Source organism: Heterodontus francisci, chromosome 5 (assembly GCF_036365525.1).
Source record: "Heterodontus francisci isolate sHetFra1 chromosome 5, sHetFra1.hap1, whole genome shotgun sequence".
NCBI classification, from domain to species: domain Eukaryota; kingdom Metazoa; phylum Chordata; class Chondrichthyes; order Heterodontiformes; family Heterodontidae; genus Heterodontus; species Heterodontus francisci.
The window spans coordinates 100,577,511-100,596,255 of NC_090375.1; positions in this window are offsets into that span (position 1 = coordinate 100,577,511).

Here is an 18,745-nt window from a genome sequence, read left to right on the forward strand (position 1 = left end):
GGGCAAGGCTAATATACTTAATGAGTACTTTGTATCAGTGTTCATGAAGGAAATGGAATCTGACAAAATATTGGCAGAAGTGGAGAAGGTAGAAGCAATGGATAGGGTAAAAATTGAAAGGTGGGGGGAAGTACAAAAAAGTTTGGCTATGTTTAAGGCAGATAAGTCACCAGGTCCAGATGGCTTACATCCCAGGTTGCTAAACGAAGTGGGGATGGAGATAACGGAAGGCCTTGCCATAATCTTCCAGACTTCTCTGGATTCGGAGGAGGTGCCGGAGGATTGGAGAGTGGCAAATGTGACAACCTTATTCAAGAAAGGGTGTAAAGACAGTCCTTGCAACTACAGGCCAGTTAATTTAACATCAATGGTGGGTAAGGTTTTAGAAACAATAATTAGGGAAGAAAAAACAGACAGTTGGAGTGGTTTGAGTTAATTAAGGATAGCCAGCTTGGATCTGTAAAAGGCCGATCATGCTTAACTAATCTAATTTAATCTTTTGATGAAGTGACAGAGAAGGTTGATGAAGAGAATGCCATGGATGTTGTTTATATGGATTTTAAGAAAACATTTGATAAAGGATCATATAAAAAAACTGGTTAACAAAATTGAGGCTCATGGAATAGGAGGGTCAGTATTCAATTGGATAAAAAAATTGGCTTAAGGACAGAAAACAGTGAGGCATAGTAAATGATTGCTTTTCAGACTGGAGGATGGTAGACAGTGGTGTTCCCCATGGGTCAGTGCTTGGACCACTCTTTTTTTTTTGCTGTATATATGTATGACTTGGGTCTTGGAATATAGAGTAGAATCTCAAAATTTGCTGATGACACTAAACTTGGAGGTGTGCCAAACGATGGGGATGATGTGAACCACCTATAACAGGACATAGATAGGCTAGCAGAATGGCAAAGAGGTGGCAAATGGAATTAAATACTGACAAGTGTGAGATGATGCATTTTCGCAGAAGAAATAGGGAGAGGCAATATATGCTTAATGGCACAGTTCTAAAAAGTGTGCAGCAACAGATAGACCTGGGGGTGCATGTGCATCGATCTTTGAAGGTGGTAAGACATATTGAAAAAGTGTAGTAAAGCATATGGGACCTTGGGCTTCATAAATAGAGGCACTGAGTACAAAATCAAGGAAGTTATGCTGAACCTTTATAAAGCTCTGGTTAGACCCCAGCTAGAGTATTGCATCTAGTTCTGGTCAACCACTTTCAGAAGGATGTGAGGTTCTTTGAGAATGTGCAGAGGAGAGTTACCAGAATGGTTCCAGGGATGAGGGATTTTAGTTACAAAGTTAGGTTGGAAAAGCTGTGGTTGTTCTCCTTGGAACAAAGGAGATTGAGGGGAATTTTAATAGAAATGTACAAGATTATGACAGGATTAGTTACGTTAGACAAGGAAAAACTGTCCCCATTAACTAATGGTACAAGGACTAAGGGACACAGATTGAAAGTTTTGAGCAAGAGATGCAGGGGGAATATGAAGAAGAACTTTATTTACGCAGTGGGTGGTAATGACCTGGAACTCACTGCCCACAAGGGTGGTGGAAGCAGAGACAATCAATGACTTCAAAAGGAAATTGGATGGCCACTTGAAGGAAATAAACTTGCAGGGCTACGGCGATCGAGCTAGGAAGTGGGACAGACTGGATTGCTCCCTGGAGAGCCAGCATGGACTTGATGGGCCAAATGGCCACCTTTTGTGCCGTAAATAACTCTACTTTGACTCTATGACTCTCAATGTAGTCCCGCTGTTGGGGCATTTTCCTGGTGGCAGGGCTGGAAACAGAGATTGCCCACTCTAAGGAAGCCGGAAGCTGATTACCATAATTAAAGGTCCAATTCGGGGCAATCTTACAGTGCATGAGGAGGCCACTGGCTAAATATAGGCAGCCTCCCAGCGGCAGCCTCCCAGTGGCAACCCTGAGCGGGTGGGGGGAGGAGGGCAGTGGGGGTGCCAGGCTCAATGGCACAAATCTGGGGCCACGGACAGGGAAAGCAGCCCCTGTGGGCCCAACGATCTCCCTGGAAGGGTTTCCCTTATGACATTCGGCCTGATGATAAAAAAAAATTTGTACTTACCTGGCCCAGATCCCAAGGTCTCCTGAATCCTCAGCAGTGATCACCTCTCCTAGTGGCACTTCTGAGGCTTCAGAGCTGCTGGCCCTCTGATTGGGTCAGTAGTGTCAGGAGCCAACCCTCCATTCTTCATTGGACGGTGGGCTCACAGACAGCCAATTCGGAGGCCACCCGCAATAAAATTCAGGGCAACATTTTATGTCTGTGACTTTTTAACAGAACTGTGAAAAACTAGAAATGTAATAGGTTTTGAGCAAGTGAAAGGGGAGGGTGTGAGGAAGAACAAAAGGGAAGGTCTGTGAAAGGGTGGAGGGTAGGAGAGACTAAACGACAAAAGTTTTCGGTGCAAGGCAAAAAGGAGTGGTAGTGGGACAAATATAGAAACAAAAGATGTGCACAGAGAAGGTGTGAATGGCAGGATCCTGAATAGAAGCCGTCCAAAAGAAAGGGAAATAAGAGAGAAACAAGAGAGAAAAATCAAACTGGCAAAGAAAAACAAAACAAAATGGGGCCAGAGATTAAGATCTAAAATAGTTGAACTCAATGTTGGGTCCAGAAGGCTGTAAAATGCCCAGTTGAAAGATGAGGTGCTGTACCTTGAGCTTGCGTTGTGCTTCATTGGAATGCTGCAGCAGGCCAAGGACAGAAATGTCAGGGTGGGAGCAAGGTGGAGAATTAAAATGACAGGCGATTGGAAGCTCGGGGTCACACTTGTGGACTGAACTGAGGTTCCGTCTGCAAAGCAGTCTCCAATTTGCAATTGGTCTCCCCAGTATAGAGGAGACCACATTGCGAGCAGCGAATACTGTATACTAAATTGTAAGAAGCATAAGGAGATTACCATTTCACCTACAAGGAGTATCTGGGGTCTTTGACATTGAGAAGGGTGGCTGTTGTATCTCCTCTTGCATGGAAAGGTGCCATAGGAAAGGGAGGAAGTATTGTGGGTGACTGAGGAGTGGACTAGAGGGACCGGTCCCTTCAGAATGCTGAAGGGAGGTGAAGATTTATTTGATGGTGGCATCATGCTGGAGGTGGCAGAGGATGATCTGTTGAATCTGTTGATCTGTTGGATGTTGAGGACAAGGAGAACCCTGTTGTGGTTCTTGGAGGGAGGGGAAGGGGTGAGAGCAGAAATGTGTGAAATAGAACAGACATCATCGAGAGCCCATCAACCATGATGGGGGAATCCTTGGTTGAGGTAAAAGGAAAATATATTGGAAGCACCAGTATGGAAGGTTGCATTGTCAAAACTGATGCAACGGAGACGGAGAAATTGGGAGAATGGAATAGAGTCCTTACAGGAAGTGGGGTGTAAAGAACTGTAGTCAAGGTAGCTGTGGGAGCCAGGGGGCTTATAGTGAATATTTGTTAATAGCCTATCCCCAGAAATAGAGTGGGTATACAGTCAGAAGGGATTTGCCCTGGGAATCCTCAACATCGATTCGGGACCCCATGAAGTCTCATGGCAGCAGGTCAAACATGGGTAAGGAAACCTCCTGCTGATTACCACCTACCACCCCCACTCAGCAAATGAATCAGTACTCCTTCATGTTGAACACCACTTGGAGAAAGCACTGAGGGTAGAAAGGGCACAGAATGTACAGAATGGACTTCAATGCCCATCACCAAGAATGGCTCGGTAACACCATTACTGACAGAGCTGACCGAGTCCTAAAGGACATAACTGCTAGACTGGGGCTGCAGCAGATGGTGAGGGAACCAACAGGAGGGAAAAACATACTTGGATCTGTCTATGACTGGAATGGTAGGAGTGTCCACCACACAGTGCTTGTAGAGACGACATCCCGTCTTCACATTGAGGATACCCTCCATTGTGTTGTGTGGCACTACCACCATGCTAAATGATTTCGAACAGATATAGCAACGCACAACTGGGCATCCATGAGGCATTGTTGGACATCAGCAGGATCATAATTGTACTCAATCATAATCTGTAACCTCATGGCCTGGCATATTCCCCACTCTACCATTACTATCAAGCCTCGTTCAATGAAGAGTGCAGGAGAGCATGCCAGGAGAGGCACCAGGCATACCTCAAAATGAGGTGTCAAACTGGTGAAGTTACAACCGAGGACGATTTGCGTGCGAAACAACGTAAGCAGCATGCGATAGAGACAAGCGATCCCACAACCAACGGATCAGACCTAAGCTCTGCAGTCCTGCCACATCCAGTCGACAATGGTGGTGGACAATCAAACAACTGATAGGAGAAGGTGGCTTCACAAACATCCACATCCTCAATGATGGGGGAGCCCAGCACATCAGTGTAAAAGACAAGGCTGAAGCATTTGCATCCATCTTCAGCCAGAAGTGCAGAGTGGATGATCCATCTTGGCCTCCTCCTGAAGTCTTCAGCATCACAGGTGCCAGTCTTCAACAAATTCGATTCACTCTACGATATCAAGAAATGACTGAAGGCACTGGATACTGGAAAGGCTATGTGCCCTGACAACATTCGGCAATAGTACTGAAGACTTGTGCTCCAGAACTTGCCGCACCCTAGCCAAGCTGTTCCAGTACAGCTGCACCATTGGCATCTGCCAGGCAATGTGGAAAATTGCCCAGGTATGTCCTGTACACAAAAAGCAGGACAAATCCAACTTGGCCAATTACGGCCCCATCTGGAAGTGATAAATAACATCAGTTTTTCTACCAAATTGAGTGCATGACTAATGGTTTATGAGTCCCATGCAGGACTAGAACTTGAACCTCTCACAATGTTTAAAAGGACAGATTGGAAAAGTTGGAACTCTTTAATCTCGAAACGAAACAACTGAGAGAGGACCTTGTCTGAGTATAAAAGTTATTAATTCCTATAAATAAGGTCAATTTGGAACACAACTTTGAGGTATGCGATAGCACTAGGACAAGGGGGGTGGGGGGCAGCCTTTCCTCCTAATTTAATTCTAGAAATTAGCCTTGTAGATCTTCTCTGCGCTGCTTGCATGGCTCACTTGGTTTCTTTTGCCAAAATAGAACACAGTGCTCAAGATCTATCAGGACACTACATTGTGTGGTTGAACACTTTGATTTTTTGCTGCTACACAATGATTTGTCAAAAATAGTCGTGTAATGGCTATTGTACTAAAGTAGCTATCTGGAGGTTTGAGTTCAAATTGTAAAATTGGGACATTTATGGGTTGTCATCTGGAAGAAAATGGCCACGAAAGCTTCCAGGTTGTCATAAAAACCCAACTAGTTCCCTAACCTCTTTCAGGGTATGGAACCTGGCAGCGCTATCTGGTTTGGATTCAGTCCCGCACCACGAGCAAGGCATTCAGTTATAAACAATTGCTAAGAAATTCAATAATAAGAAAAAAGCCATACATGCTATTCAGCAAAAAGAGGCATCATATCAGAACAAAACTTAGGCAGTCTTAGCCCAGAGGCCCCTGTAATGGCCTTCCGCAAGCATTTGGGGATGGTGTGCACGTTGAGAGTTGTCTTGCTGACTGATCAAACAACAACTTAGCAATATCATACTCACTAAATCACATCCATTAGCCAACATCCCAGACTCCTCCACTATCATACCTGGGTATGTCCAGTCGCACAGTTGTGTGGGAGTTGGTTCTGGAAGTCCTCAAATTGTTTCTGAGTCCCATGAAGTTCCATATGTTTAGGTCAAACTAAGGCAAGAAAACCTCATGCTCATAGCCATCAAATGTGCCTCATCTCCGCTGATGCATCAGTAATTCTTCATCTTGAAGAATAAGGGAAGCATGGTGCCGAACAACAACTTGTATTTATACAGTTCCTTTAATATGATAACACTTCCCAAGTTGCTTTACAGAAGCATTATAAAGCAAAATTCGACACCGAGCCACATAAGGAGATGTTATGGCAGATGACCAAAAGCTTGGTCAAAGAGGTAGGTTTTAAGGATCGTCTTAAAGGAGGAAAGAGAGGTAGAGAGGCACAGAGGAAAATCCAGAGCTTAGAGGTATAGGCAGATGAAAACATGGCCACCATTGATGGTGCAATTAAAATCAGGATGCTCAAGAGGTCACAATTTAGAGGAGCACAGATATCTTGAAGGAATCTGAGGCTGGAGGAGATTACAGAAATAGGAAAGCCATTACAGTCCATGGCGCGATTTGAAAACAAGGATGAGAATTTTAACGTTGAGGAATTGTTTAATTGGAGCCAATGTTGTTCAGCGAGCACAGAGGTAATGGGTGAACAGGACTTAGTGCGAATAAGGACATGTGCAGCAGGGTTTTGGATGATCTCATGTTTACAGAGGGTAGAATATGGGAGATCGTCCAGCAGTGTGTGGAACAATCAAATTTTGAGGTAACAAAGGCATGAATGAGAGTTTTAGCAGCAGTTGAGCTGAGGCAGGGCAGAGTCAGGCAATGTTATAGAGATGGGAAAAGGCAGTCTTATTGATGGTGAGGATATGTGGTCGGAAGCTCATGTTGGGGTCAAATATGACACCAGGTTTGTGAGCAGTCCGGTTCAGCCCCAGAGGGTTGCCAGAGAGAGGGATGAATTCAGTAGCTAGGGACTGGAGTTTGTAGCAGGGACCAAAGACAATGGCTTTGATCTGCCCAATACTTAATTGGAGAAAATTCTGCTCACTCAGTACTGGATGTCGGACAAGCAGTTTGGTAATTTAGAGACAGTGGAGCAGTCGAAAGAGGTGATGGTGAGGCAGAGCTGGGTATCTTCAGCATACATTTCATAACTGATGCTTTGTTTTTGGATGATGTCGCTGAGGGGCAGCATATTAATGAGAACTAGTATGGAGCAAAGGATAGATTATTGTGGGACACCAGAAGTAATGGTGCGGGAGTGGAAAAGAAGCCATGGAAAAGAAGCCATTGCAGGTGATACAGGACATAGTGCAGAACATAGTAAGATTAGTGCTAAGCTTCTATGCAGGCTGTCAGCAACAAAGATGCTTTCTAGTTGGATCATAGTGCATCATGTGCATGGGGTGTTGAGGAGGCCTCAGGTTCAATACCTCATTATGCAAGAAATAGGTGACTGATGTTCAGCAGTGCTAAGGTCACTGGAGATTATAGTTGAGCCTGATTTTGAGGTCAAGTTCAGAGGCGATAATAAACTTCAATATTAGTTGAAATTACATGAAGAAAACAAGCCAACATTTCATTCCTAAGGCCATTATTGTAAGGCAAGAAGTAGCTTGGTTTACAATGCTTAAAGGATTCTTTTAAGTTTAAAAACTGTGCTGATAAAAAAATGTCTTTTATGACCAAGTAGATGTGCTAATTCTGTTTGAAGAGATGCTAATTAACAGAATTACTCCCAGAAACCAAACTAAAATTTAATGTCACATTTATTCTCCAGGGGTAAGATGATGATGGACAATTGTTATCAATAACTATTACAAATTATAGGTAAGATTGATGCAGATAATAGTATCTGATGGATCACAGGAAATAAAAAGAGTAAAGACCTTTACTACATTCCAGTCCAAGGAATATTTTGAGAGATTTTTATGTGAGAGCACAGATAAATGATCAGGTTGGCAGCACATTTTAGAAGTCTGGTAGCAACAAAAACATTGTCACGCTTACAAAAGAAACAATTATGAAGTAAAGTGAACTGGAGCAATTATGAACTGTAAAAATGAACTGGTGAATTAAACTCCAAAAAAGCACACATTTTGCTGTCGACAAGATGGATTAAGAGGTCAGGTGACCACTTCTGAACTGCAAATATATATCATGACGGTTGGAAACTAAACTCATCATCACATCTGGATTAGTTCTGGGGAAGACACATTAAAATGTTAAACAGGCCATTCAATGCTAAATGGCTCCTACCTTCAAGAATTGGGCTGACAAAGACCTCAGCAGACAGAGCAATTTCAGAGCAACTTCAGATGCAAAACCAAGATAATAGGTGATAAATAACACCACTTTATCAATAGAAACCACATTCCAACTCCATCATGTAACAATGGCCCCACGTTCAAAGATATTGAATGAGCATACCAGGAGAGAGCATCTATGATCACCTGGCTGACACCCAGTCTGATAAGTTTTTCTTTTCAAAAAAGAGATTTCTCGGAGAGGGAGGGAAAGCCAGCCAAGTGAGGAAGCTGAGGCATCCTTTCCAGCCAGGAATAAGACCCTGCCTATATGTCTTTAAACCATCAAGGCAGAGAAAACGCCCCATCTGAGAAATTTTAACAAGATTGCCCACCAATTTTGACTGACTTTTAAACAAAGGAAGATAAGGAACATCAGGCCTGCAACACTGTTAAAAATCCCTCCCAGAAAACCAAGAAGGTTTCAAAGTGAACGCTTTTACAATAATCGGACTTAAATGAATACTATCCTCTAATCTCTATCTTGTGTGTGTACATGTGTGTGCCTGTGTGAGTGGGCAAGGTTGAGAATATTGTTGGGTATTGTTTAATAAATAGTTATCTTTCTTTTTAAACTTATGAGAAAACTTGTTGTTTCTGTTTATTTGACCTTTAAACGCTCAGGGACTAAAACACGGTCACGGTCAGTTGAGAGGTGAAAAGTGGAAGTCACCTGCACCATTTCCCTGTCTGTAACAACATACTTGAGCAGTTGGGTATGAATTCTAAACCATAGATTAAATAGTGGAAATTTTGACATTGCTGCACTCATTTCATGACTGCTAAATTTGTTATAGTCTCTATTTAGGCATTAGCTCCCTTGAATATGTTAATGAGGAGGGGCTAATATCTGTATAATGACTCCTGAGAAATTTGTCAGTGCTTCTCAGTTTTTAGGAGCTTAATACAGGCTAACCAGTGGCCACCAGCAAGTAGGCTCCATAGAAATAAAGTGGGCCCTATTTATTAGAATTAGGCCTGCAGCCCAATTTTTTGTTGAGCCTCAGGCCTTCTAGTTCATGTCTGTTCTGGAAATGCACTGTCAGTTATCTGTCTGAAAATGGCCATAACCTATTTAGCCCTAATTTATTTGAACAAGAGTGTTATGTCTGCTGGTTCCCATAATAGAGTCAGAGAGTTATAGAGTCGTACAGCATAGAAACAGGCCCTTTGGCCCACCGTGTCCATGCCAACCATAATGCCTATCTATATGAATCCCACCTGCCTGCATTAATTCCATATCCCTCTATGCCTTGCTCATTCAAGTACCTGTCCAGATGCCTCTTAAATGTTGCTACTGTTCCTGCCTCCACCACCTCCTCTGGCAGCTCATTCCAGATACCCACTATTCTTTGTGTGAAAATTTACCCCTTTGATCCCCTTTAAACCTCCTCCCTCTCACCTTAAATCTATGCCCTCTAGTTTTAGTCACCCCTACCATGGGAAACAGATTCTGGCTATCTACCCTATCTATGCCTCTCATAATTTTATATTCCTCTATCATGTCCCCTCTCAGCCTTCTTCGCTCCAGGGAAAACAGACCCAGCCTATCCAATCTCTCTTTATAACTCAAGCCCTCCAAACCAGGCAACACCCTTGTGAATCTTTTCTGCTCCCTCTGTAGCTTAACCACATCTTTCCTGTAGTGCGGCTACCAGAACTGCACACAGTACTCCAAATGTGGCCAAACAAACATTAGTACAACTGTAACATGACGTCCCAACTCTTGTACTCAAAGCCTCGGCCGATGAAGGCAAGCATGCCATAAGCTTTCTTCACCACTCTGTCTATCCGGGGTTGCTACTTTCAGGGAACTATGTACTTGCACCCCAAGGTGTCTCTGCTCAAAAACACTCCCCAGGGCCCTGCCATTCACTGTAAATATCCTGCCGTGGTTTAACTTCCCAAAATGCATCACCGCACTTGTCTGCATTAAATTCCATTTGCCAATCCCTTGCCCACTTTCCCAGTTGATCTATATCCTGTTGTAACCTTAGACAACCTTCTTCACTGTCCACTATACCACCAATTTTGGTGTCATCTGCAAACTTACTAATCATGCTCCCTACATTCACATCCAAGTCATTAATATATATGACAAATAACAGAGGGCCCAGCACCGATCCCTGCGGCACACCACTGGTCACCGGCCTCCAATCTGAAAAACAACCCTCCACTGCTACCCTCTGTCTCCTTTCACCAAGCCAATTTTGTATCCAATTGGCTAGCTCACCCTGGATCCCATGTGTTCGAACCTTCTGGAACAGCCTACCATGTGGGATATTGTCAAAGGCCTTGCTAAAGTCCATGTAAGCAACATCCACCGCCCTGCCCTCGTCAATCCTCTTGGTAACCTCCTCAAAAAACTCAATCAAATTCGTGAGACATGATTTCCCACGCACAAAGCCATGCTGACCATCCCTAATCAGACCATGCCTTTCCAAATGCATATAAATCCTGTCTCTCAGAATCCCTCCAATAACTTTTCCACCACTGATGTAAGGCTCACCTGCCTGTAGTTCCCTGGCTTATCCCTGCTGCCCTTCTTAAATAAAGGCACAACATTAGCTATCCTCCAGTCTTCCAGTACCTCACCCGTGGCTAACGATGATAAAAAAATCTCTGCCAGGGCCCCAGCAATCTCCTGCCTTGCTTCTCATAGCATCCGAGGATACACCTGGTCAGGCCCTGGGGATTTATCCACCTTATTGCGCTTCAAAACCTCCAACACCTCCTCCTTTGTAATGTTGATATGCTCCAGGATATCGCTGTTCCCTCCCTTGAACTCACCAGCTTCTATGACCTTCTCCACGGTAAATACGGACGAGAAATATTCATTTAAGACCTCGCCCATTTCCCGTGGCTCCACACATAGATTGCCACAGTGATCCTTAAGAGGACCTACTCTCTCCCTAGCTACCCTTTTACTCTTAATATACTTATAGAATCTTTTAGGATTCTCCTTTATCTTATCTGCCAGGGAAATCTCATGGCCCCTTTTCGCCCTCCTAATTTGCTTCTTAAGTGTAGTCTTACATCCCCTATACTCCTCGAGGGACTCGCTTGATCCCAGCTGCCTATACCTGACATATGCCTCCTTCATTGTCCTGACCAGACCCTCAATATCCCTCGTCAACCAAGGTTCCCTAAACTTGCCAGTCTTGCGCTTCCATCTAACAGGAACATGCCGGCCCCGAACTCTTCCTATTCCACTTTTAAAAGCCTCCTACTTGCCAGACGTCCCTTTACCTGTAAACAGCCTCTCCCATTCAACTTTTGAGAGTTCCTGCCTGATGCCATCGAAATTAGCCTTCCCCCAATTTAGGACTTCAACCTGAGGACCAGTCCTATTCTTTTCCATAACTATCTTGAAGCTAACAGAGTTATGGTCACTAGTCTCAAAGTGCTCCCCCACTGACACATCAACCACCTGCCCATCCTAATTTCCTAAGAGGGGGATGAGTGTAGCCCCTTCTCTAGTAGGGCCATCCACATACTGCTTCAGAAAACTATCCTGGACACACTTAACAAATTCTTCCCCATCTGATCCCTTAGCACTAAGGCAGTCCCAGTCAATATTAGGGAAGTTAAAATCACCTCCTATTGCAACTCTATAATTCCTACACCCATCTGTGATTTCCCTACATATATGCTCCTCCACTTCCCTCTGACTATTGTGGGGCCTATAGTATAATCCCATCAAAGTGATCACCCCTTTCTTCTTTCAAAGTTCTACCCATGTGGCCTCGCTGGACATTCCCCCCAGGGATATCCTCTCTAAGTACTGCCGTGATGTCCTCCCTAATCAATAGTGCAACTCCCCCTCCTCTCTTACCTCCACCTCTGTCACGCCGGAAGCATCGGTACCCCGGAACATTGAGCTGCCAGTCCTGCCCATCCCTCAACCACGCTTCCGTAATGGCTACAATATCACAATCCCATGTACCGATCCATGCTCTGAGTTCATCTGCCTTACCTGTAAGGCTTCTTGCATTAAAGTAAATGCAGTTTAGCCTACCAGATCTTCCACACTCCATGTCCTGCCCCTGCCGGCCTGCCTACTGGACGTGCTTGCTTTAACCTTTACATTTGCCTCAACTATCTCATCTGAGAGACTACTACTTTGGGTCCCACACCCCGGCAAGACTAGTTTAAACCCTCCTGAGTAGTACTGGCAAACCTCCCCACAAGGATATTGGTCCCCCTCCAGTTTAGATGTGACCCATCCTTCTTGTACAGGTCACCTCTGCACCAGAAGAGATCCTAATGATCCAAGTAGCTGAAGCCCACCCGCCTACACCAGCTGTTCAGCCACGCAATCATTTGCCTAATCCTCCTATTCCTACCCTCACTAGCACATGGCACAGGGAGTAATCCTGAGATTACAACCCTCGAGGTCCTGCTTTTTAACCTTCTGTCTAACTCCCTATATTCACTTTGCAGGACCTCATCTCTCTTCCTGCCTATGTCGTTAGTACCAATATGGACCATGACCTCTGGCTGCTCACCCTCCCCTTTCAGAATGTCCTGCAGCCGCTTCGAGACATCCTTGACCCTAGCACCAGGGAGGCAACATACCCTCCTGGAGTCTCGTTTGTGGCCACAGAAATGCCTAGCTGCACCCATTACGATAGAATCCCCTATCACTATAGCTCTTCCAACCCTTTTCCTCCCCTGCTGTGCAGCGCAGCCCTCCGTGGTGCCACGAGCTTGGCTGTTGCTGCTTTCCCCTGGGAGGTCATCCCCCCAACAGTATCCAAAGCGGTATATCTGTTTGAGAGGGAGATGGCCACAGGGGACTCCTGCACTATCTGCCTGTGCCTACTACTCCGTCTGGTGGTCACCCATCTCTTTTCTGCCTGTGCAGCCATTACCTGCGGTGTGACCACCTCCCTAAACGTGCTATCCACGTCTTCCTCAGCATCGCGGATGCTCCACAGTGAATCAACCCACAGCTCTAGCTCTGTAATGCGGGTAGCCAGTAGCTGCAGCTGGATACATTTCCTGCACACATGGTCGTCAGGGACACTGGAAGCGTCCCTGATTTCCCACATAGCGCAGGAGGAGCATATCATGGGGCTGAGCTCTCCTGCCATGACTTACCCTTAGGTTAATTAGTTACTCCCTTAATTAAAAAATACTAATTATACTAGGGACCTTGTTCTACCCAATTCAATCTAAAGTCCTAAAAAAAAACCACTTTAGTAGTACTCAGCTTATCACCAGAGATTTTTTTCCAACAAAAGAAACAACTTTCCCCATTTTTAAAGATATTCTAACAGCTGCTACTCACCAACCAATCACTTTGCAGCTCTCCTGTGATGTCACTGTTTGCCTTCTTTAAAAAAACTCCGGCGTGTTGGAAGAGGCTGCCGGCATTCTCCCCACAGGTCCATTCCGCTCCTCTCCGCTCCCGGAAGGTAAGAGACTGGGCCTCGATCCTCGGGGTCGATTTATAGGCTTCGCTCCCGGCATTCTCCCCACAGGTCCGCTCCGCTCCCGGAAGGTAAGAGGATTTTTTCTAAGAGGAGGTCGAGTGTAGCCCCTTCTCTAGTAGGGCCATCCACATACTGCTTCAGAAAACTATCCTGGACACACTTAACAAATTCTTCCCCATCTGACCCCTTAGCACGAAGGCAATCCCAGTCAATATTAGGGAAGTTAAAATCACCTACTATTACAACCCTATAATTCCAACAGCTATCTTTAATATCCCTACATATATGCTCCTCCACTTCCCTCTAACTATTGGTGGGCCTATAGTATAATCCCATCAAATAAAAAATAAGTTACAAATAATCAAACTTTATACTTGGAAAGGCTGGAGCTCTTTGTTGATTCCATTCAACTTCCATGCTGCTTGTTAAGGATTGCTGTAGACGCATGTTGTGTTACACGTCGCAGCATTGCAGTGCAGCAGTGACTGTGTAACCCCAGAACACACTTATCTATTACAATTAGTTCCCAGCTAATTAGTTCATATCACTGTACAAATAATATAATACGTAACATCCCTTTTTCTTTAAAAACACAATGCCTCTATATCAATATAACTATTCCAATCATGAACTTTTTCCTAAACTAAAGAAGATTGACAATTGACGTTTAGACATAAACTGAACACCTTTTTAGAGTCTTTTATAGTGTGTATTCTTTTCTAAAAATATTATTCATGGTATCACTTAGGTGGAAAGATGTTGTGCGTCCATCTTGTAGACTTGGTATTCGTTGCTGGGTCAAGAGTGATGTGATATTCAAAATCTTCAAAACATCCAACCATCTCATTCAAACGCTCTTGGTACATTTGTACCAGTTCTTCTTTGCTTCTGTTCAGAGGGTGCTTTTCAATGGGTGTACTATCTTGAACCCTCAGTGTCACCTCCTCTGCCTCATGGTTTACTGAGGTAATCTGCATCTCTTCGCAATTGCTCAACCTCAGGATAGCAGGATCATCCGTTTCTGTGATGTAGAACATACAGCTTACATCTTTATCTTTGTGTGCCCCTATGATTTGGGTTGTTCCTAGCTGCCAAATCTCAGATCCCCAGTATGCTGTTCACCTGACATTGTTCGGTTTCAGAGCACCTTTCCTTGGATAACCATTTTCTTACAAATTTTCAGGAAAGATCTTCTGGTATAGTCTGAATTGGATGATGTTACTCTATGCTCTGGTATCGATCTTCAGCTTCAGGTTTATGGTTGTTGGCTTATTTCGCACCCTCATCCTGATCTGAATGGTATGTGAATTTCTTTTCTCTGGGAACTGTTGCATCCAGACATTTCATGCCATTGTATGGTTCCTATGTCTATTGTGTTTTCAAACTCATAATTAACTTCCAGGGTATGGATATATTGGTTTATTTTCCTACGCATTCGCCCTGTTTCTCTGTCTCTGGTGACTCGTCCACCACCTTCTTCCTCTGTTCTGCACATCTTTTCCCAGTGATTGCCCTTTCTGTAAGCTCTGCAGGTTGATCCATATGCAGGACATATCCTTCTGTCTGTACTTCTTGCTGTTTCACTGCATCAACACTGCTGCTTTTCACTTGGCTTAACTGAAGGCTATCCGTCTGGGTAGTTAGCGTCTTCATCTGTCTGCTTATGGCTTCATGTGCTCTGGCAGTGTCTAAAGCCTGTGATATTGTGAGCTTGTCCTTTCCAATTAGAGCTTTTTGTACTTCAGGGTGTGCAGAACCACAAATTAGCTGATCTATCAGCCTTTCATCTCTGTCCTTAAATTTACATTTTCTGGCTGCATTTTTCAATCTTGTTACAGAATTGTCAATAAGCTCACCTAATTCCTATCTGAGGCCTTGAAATTCATATTGGTAGATCTGATGATTTGATTTTGGCTGGAGGTGGGTGCTGGATTTTTCCTGTCCTCTTCATCATCTCCCAGCTATTAGATAAATTTAATTCTTTATCTCCTGCCCACAGATGATATAGATGACCCTCTCCTCTTCGTTTGTGCCTTTTAGAAAACTACTGAGTGTCAGTCTACACTTTTGTACAACTTCTCAAATGCCTCTATAACATCATCAGGTTCAGAATTCATTATTGGCTGTAGCTGCGCTTTCTTTGCCGTGCTGGTGGTCATTTCATTTTCGCATGATTCACTCAGTTTCTCTCTGGCAGTAATTTGGGTTGATTTTTCTCAATCTCAGTCAGCATCGAATTCATTTAAAATGTTTTAGATTTACTCACAAACACCTACTGCCACCATATTATGTTTCCTGGTTCCCATAAGTTAGAAATAATCACAGTTTAGACTTGGAAAGGCTGCTGCTCTTTGTTTATTCCAGTCAGCTTCCATACTGCCATAGACAGCATCACAGGACTGCAGAGCAGCAGTGAATGTGTCTCCTCGGAACACACTTACCTACTATAATTAGTTCCTAGCTAATTAGTCCCTAGCTCTGTACAAATAATATAACATCATATAACAAGGAATGTGGACGGTTGAGATTTTGATGCTGTAAACTGATTATGAGTTAACCAAATCTTTACTCAATGGTGGTGATTTCCATCTCTCTACTGCCCTGCTGCACTCAAAAAAAAAACGTAGTGAGCAGAAGGTAAAATAATTATTTGTTCTACTCACTTTAGCTGCTTTTACAGTTGGTCAGATTTTCTGAGGGGCATTAATCTTGATGCCTTAAGCTCCCAAAGGTGGGATTAAATGCAAATACAGTCAAGTGACATGATTATGGTGCTGATGTCGTTTTTCAACCATACTGCCTGAATGCCATCACTTCCTCCTCCCACCTACCAAACATAAGCAGTACAAATCATGAAGCAGCCATTTCAAACACTATTTAAAAAGATCCTCTGCTGCTCTCAAGTAAAGATATATAGAGCTGTTAGAAATGATTTCCTTGAAACATCTCTTTTGACCTTAAAGGAGTTGAAAGTTCCTGTAGATGCTAATGAACTGTTGAGAACCTTTTGGTTTTGCAGTTATTTCATGATGGGGGTCCATTGAGGAATCCCACTTTTGGAGGAAGAGAAGAAAGAAGATGAGGAGCAGGGATAAGGAATAAATAGCTGAAGCTGAAAGGAGACCAAATAGAAGGACATGTACTCAGAGAAATCTTTACAGCCCGACAGAGTTTAAAGGTCCAGAAAAATATACTGAATTTCTCTGAGGAGTAGTTGCAAAAGAAGGCTTCAATTCTGTAAGAAACCGCGAACAGACTTGTGTCACATCCTGCAGAAAGAATTGCAGCTAAATGCTGCAGCAAGTACAGCAGTGCACCAATGTTAAGACTTTAAATACTGAGGAACTCTGCCAACAAGTGCAGAATCATAGCTGTTCTATATTAATTTTCTTTGTAGTTGTTACAATTTATTTAGTATTACCAGGAGGCATCTCAAGGCAGTAATCATGACAAATCAGAGTTTACGAGAGTGCTGTGTGTGGAATAAATTGGCCTGCTGGTTATTACTTTTTTTTTATTCATGGGATGTGGGTGTCGCTGGCCAGGCCAGCATTTACTGCCCGACCCTAATTGCCCTTGAGAAGGTGGTGGTGAGCTGCCTTCTTGAACCGCTGCAGTCCATGTGGGGTAGATACACCCACTGTGCTGTTAGGAAGGGAGTTCCAGGATTTTGACCCAGCGACGGTGAAGGAACGGCGATATAGTTCCAAGTCAGGATGGTGTGTGACTTGGAGGGGAACTTGCAGGTGGTGGTGTTCCCATGCATTTGCTGCCCTTGTCCTTCTAGTTGTTAGAGGTCACGGGTTTGGAAGGTGCTGTCTAAGGAGCCTTGGGACATTGCTGCAGTGCATCTTGTAGATGGTACACACTGCTGCCACTGTGCGTCGGTGGTGGAGGGAGTGAATGTTTGTAGATGGAATGCCAATCAAGCGGGCTGCTTTGTCCTGGATGGTGACAAGCTTCCTGAGTGTTGTTGGAGCTGCACCCATCCAGGTAAGTGGAGAGTATTCCATCACACTCCTGACTTGTGCCTTGTAGATGGTGGACAGGCTTTGGGGAGTCAGGAGGGGAGTTACGCACCGCAGGATTCCTAGCCTCTGACCTGCTGTTGTAGCCATGGTATTTTTTGGTTACTCCAGTTCAGTTTCTGGTCAATGGTAGCCCCTAAGATGTTGATAGTGGGGGATTCAGCGATGGTAATGCCATTGAATGTCAAAGGGAGATGGTTAGATTCTCTCTTGTTGGAGAAGGTCATCGCCTGCCACTTGTGTGGCGTGAATGTTACTTGCCACTTATCAGCCCAAGCCTGGATATTGTCCAGGTCTTGCTGCATTTCTACATGGACTGCTTTAGTATCTGAGGAGTCACGAATGGTGCTGAACATTGTGCAATCATCAGCGAACATCCCCACTTCTGACCTTATGATTGAAGGAAGGTCATTGATGAAGCAGCTGAGGATGGTTGGGCCTAGGACACTACCCTGAGGAACTCCTGCAGTGATGTCCTGGAGCTCAGATGTTTGACCTCCAACAACCACAACCATCTTCCTTTGTGCAAGGTATGACTCCAACCAGTGGAGGGTTTTCCCCGTGATTCCTATTGACCTCAGTTTTGCTAGGGCTCCTTGATGCCATACTCGGTTAAATGCTGCCTTGATGTCAAGGGCAGTCACTCTCATCTCACCTCTTGAGTTCAGCTCTTTTGTTCATGTTTGAACCAAGTCTGTAATCAGGTCTGGAGCTCAGTGGCCCTGGCAGGACCCAAACCTGAGCGTCACCGAGCAGGTTATTGCTAAGCAAGTGCCGCTTGATGGCACTGTTGATGACACCTTCCAACACTTTACTGATGATTGAGAGTGGGCTGATGGGGCGGTAATTGGCCGGGTTGGACTTGTCCTGCTTTTTGCGTGCAGGACATACCTGGGCAATTTTCCACATTGCAGGGTAGATGCCAGTGTTGTCGCTGTTCTGGAACAGCTTGGCTAGGGGCGCGGCACGTTCTGGAGCACAGGTCTTCTGTACTATTGCTGGAATATTGTCAGGACCCATAGCCTTTGCATTATCCAGTGCCTTCAGTTGTTTCTTGATATCACGCGGAGTGAATCGAATTGGCTGAAGTCTGGCATCTGTGATGCTGGGGACTTCAGGAGGAAGCCGAGATGGATCATCAATTCGGCACTTCTGGCTGAAGATTGTTGCAAATGCTTCAGCCTTATCTTTCGACTGATGTGCTGGGCTCCCCCATCATTGAGGATGGGGATATTTGTGGAACCACCTCCTCCAGTTAGTTGTTTAATTGTCTACCACCATTCACGGCTGGATATGGCAGGACTGCAGAGCTTAGATCTGATCC